Here is a 4,394-nt window from a genome sequence, read left to right as displayed (position 1 = left end):
TAGTAATAATGTCAAATTCAATACTGTCAGTTCACAATGAGTAAGGTAAAAATACTGGGAAAAAGGAGGAAAATTTGCCATTACCATAATAGAAATTTTGAAAATTAAATAAATTATAACTGCAAAAAAGACACACACATACCATTTTTCATCACAGTACTATTCACAATAGCTAGGACATAGAAGCAACCTAGATGTCCATCAACAGAATAAAGAAGTTGTCGTACATATACACAATGGAATATTACTCAGCCATAAAATGGAATGCATTTGACTCTGTTCAAACAAGGTGGATGAACCTAGTACCTGTACACAGAGTGAAGCAAGTCAGAAAAACAAATATATATTAGCTCATATATATGGAATCTAGAAGGATGGTACTGATAAACCTATTTGCAGGCAACAATGAAGATGCAGACAGAAAACAGACTTCTGGACACACGGGTAGGGGAAGGAGAGGGTGGGATGAATTGAAAGAGTACCACTGAAGTGTATACAGTCATACGTAAAATTAGATAGCCAGTGAAATTTACTGTATGACACAGGGAGCTCAAATTTGGTGCTCAGTGATAAACTAGAGGAGTGGGGTGGAAGGTGGGAAGGAGGGTTCAGGAAGGAGGGGACATATGTATACCTATGGTTGATTCATGTTGATACATGGTGGAAGCCAACACAATATTGTAAATCAATCATCCTCCAATTAAAAACAAATTAATTAATTAAAAAAATTCTAACTGCAGTCCAGAGTCAAAAGTTCTTTTTCATTCCTCCACCCCTCAAACCCTTTGCAGAGGTAGCAGATACCAGTAGAGAGTGGGAATCTTTGACATTCATTGGGCAGGCAGAGGTTGTAAAATTGACAAAGTACCACACCATTATCTAAACATCACTATTTCTGTATTGAGGGGTATCTTATTCTGCGAAACACAAGAGGTGGGGAGAAAGGAGCACTGAGGGCTGGGAAAAGAGCACTTTAAAGGAATAAGCTATGGATTGTGGAAAACGAAGGAGAGAAGGGCAAACTCAGAGAAGGGAAGTGTAGGGAACTGTGGACTGTTTAGTTAGTAACTGTCTGGAGTGGACACTTGACTTTTGCTATTAAGACATATGTCAAATTTATTTAGACATTTTAATCAGCTCTTAGGTCAAACATAACTCAGTAAGTCCTTTATGATCTGTGCATAATAAAAAAATCAAAATTTCTGGGACTTCCCTAGTGGTCCAGTGGTTAAGAATCCACCTGCCAATGCAGGGGACATGGGTTCCATCATTTGTCTGGGAACTGGAATCCTACATGCTGCAGGCAGCTAAGCCCACGTGCCACAACTACTGCACTCATGCTCTAGAGCCCACAAGCTGCAGCTACTGAGCCCACGTGCCATAGAGCCCATGTTCTGCAATAAGAGAAGCCACCGCAATGAGAAGCCCACACACCACAATGGAGAACAGCCCCCACTAGCCACAGCTAGAGGAAGTCCACACAGCAACAATGACTCAGTGTAACCAAATATAATTAATTTTTTTATATTCAAAATTTCCATGAAATTCACTTCTGGAATCTTCAGAATCTCTCCCTTCCATGCAGTCTTCCTACCTAGTGCTTTGGTACTGAAGGTTTTTGTGTTAAATAAAGTATCTGGGCTGGTGTATAATACGTGTTCTATCATTCCACCTCATTTTGCCCCACTCTCCCTCTATAGGGCTTCAGTAATCACTACCTAAACCCTTGCTTTTGGAGAGCTGCTGGTGAGGAAATATCTCGCCCACAATAATGGTCCCTTTTCTCCAATAATTATTAGTTAGTGGTTCTTGTTCAATCGTATCCAACTCTGCAATCCCATGGACTGTAGCCCACCAGGCCCCTCTGTCCATGGAATTCTCCAAGCAAGAACACTGGAGTGGGTAGTCATTCCCTTCTCCAAGGGATTTTCCTGATCTAGGGATCGATGGCAACTGATAAATCTTGACCACACTCTAGAAGATGGTTAAGGACATCATTCTATGAAGGGCCACGGTCCCTAGAGTGTTGAGGAGGATCCATCCACAGCTGATGAACAAATCTACAGCAAATACAGTAAATTCAGTATTTCTGAATTCCTCCCTCTTACATGACTCAGAATAGTTAGAAATAATCCTACAGAACAAAGAAGGGAGGAAGAGTGAATGAATTTAAACTGTCAACAAAACAAAATTCACACAATGACATCATACTCAAATTAAATAGATGTTATTTTGAAAATCTCTTCCTAAGAGAAATGAGATTGAAAAGAATTATATCCAGATAACACTAGTTTTCTCTGGGCTTAAGTCTCTAGGTAAATTTTCTATCTTTTTTCATTGTTCTATTTGTTCCAGATTCTCTATGATTACTCACATTGAATATATTTAATAAAATTTAATAGACACTTGTTTAAAAACTAGCTTATATAGTGTTGCATAGACTTTTAAAAACTGGTGTTTAAAAATTTTTTTTCTTAAAAAGAAATGTAACTTTTATCTGAATTTCATACATTTAACTTTAAGAAACTGAGATGAACTCTGCCTCTTGGAATGAATGACTTTGCAGTTTAAACTGAAACTTCTAAGTGGAATATATTAATACTGAATTTTTTTGGCATGCTTATTTTACTTTGTATATATATGGTATAAGAAAAGAGGAGTTTCTAGAATTATCAAGAAGGGGCTCTTTTTAAGAATCAAGCATAAATGGGATTTCAATGATCTTGAAGTCAAATGGTGGTTAGTGATCCTATGAAATGCCACAGCTTTACCATGGGACGTTCCTGAAGTACAACCACCAGGATATCCTGACCTATATGTTGTTCAGGCACCACTGTTTTTGAGACAAAGGAGCCATCACCTCCAAAGTTCTTTTTCGCAGTTTGGGGGAGGCAACATATTAAGTAGTTCAGCTGCTCAGCCATGTCTGACTCTTTGTGACTCCATGGACTGCAGCACGCCAGGCTTCCTGTTCATCATCAACTCCCAGAGACTGCTCAAACTCAAGTCCATTGAGTCGGTGATGCCATCCAACCACCTCATCCTCTGTTGTCCCCTTCCCCTCCCGCCTTCAATCTTTCTCAGCATCAGGGTCTTTTCCAGTGACTCAGTTCTTCGCATCAGGTGGCCAAAGTATTGGAGTTTCAGCTTCAGCATCAGTCTTTCCAATGAATATTCAGGGTTGATTTCCTTTAGGATTGACTGGTTTGATCTTGCAGTCCAAGCGACTCTCAAGAGTCTTCTCTAACACCACAGTTCAAAAGCATCAATTCTTCAGTGCTCAGCTTTCTTTATAGTCCAACTTCTGCCCTATACTCCTGACCTATAGCATATTAAGTACCCAACCTCCAAAATCCTAATCTCACATTGGCCCCAAGATCTCATATTGGTTTTGCCTTAAGTTTCTTTTTGTCCTTCTTGATGGATTGTTTTGCTGTTGTTTACTATATCATGATTAAGTTTACTTTCTAAGTTTTATTTATTTTTATTACTTTGGCTGCACCGGGTCTTCATCTTGGCACAGGCTTTCTCTAGTTGCAGCCTGGGGGCATAGTTGCCCTGAGGCATGTGGGATCTTAGTTCCCTGACCAGGGATGGAACTCAAGTCCCCTGTATCAGAAGGCAGATTCTTAATCCCTGGACCACCAGGGGCATCTCTCAATGTAATGTTTTTAATTCTTGGGGGTGTTGAGAAAATTCAATAAAGCAAAGGATGTAAAAAGAGACAGAGATTTTTTAGAATGATCCCAGGGGCACTTTAGAACATAGTCTCTCCCTTTTTCAATGCCATAGTTCACCTTTCCCAAAGGTTGGAAAGAATAATATATTCCTAGAAATACCCAGAGCTGTGATTTCAGCTATTTGTCTTCATTTTGCAACATTCAAGAGCCATACAGGAGGGATTATCTAATTATTTAAAGTCATTTTGCAGACTTTTCAATAAATTATCAAAACAGAAAATATTAGCACAACATCCCCCAGAAGAGACTTTTTAAAGAGAAATACTAAAAGGAACATCATAAAATTAAATAGCCATTAAAAGACTAAATACACAATGACCAGACCATAAACAAAAGCAGAACTCTGACCCACAATCTTCAGAAACCCGCCCAGAATGCCAAGCCTTTATCTACAATAATCAGTCCAGAAAACCAGACTGCTATAAGTTATACTTGCAGGAAGTTAGTTCTATAATATCTTTAGGAACAATTCAGGAAGCAAGACAATAACACCTGTAAAAATCAGTCCAAAACCGCCAGGACTTGATAAATAACTGACAGTTTCCCTAATTTTTGTCCTTGCTTACAACTTAGGACCAACCAGAGAAAGCCAAAAACATGCTCCTAACCAGTCATGTCATATGATTCCCTACTTCTAGTTATCCCTACTTCTAG

This window comes from Bos indicus x Bos taurus, chromosome 8 (assembly GCF_003369695.1).
Source record: "Bos indicus x Bos taurus breed Angus x Brahman F1 hybrid chromosome 8, Bos_hybrid_MaternalHap_v2.0, whole genome shotgun sequence".
In the NCBI taxonomy this organism is placed as follows: Eukaryota; Metazoa; Chordata; class Mammalia; order Artiodactyla; family Bovidae; genus Bos; species Bos indicus x Bos taurus.
The sequence above is the reverse complement of the archived record's forward strand: the minus strand, read 5'-3'. Positions refer to the sequence as shown.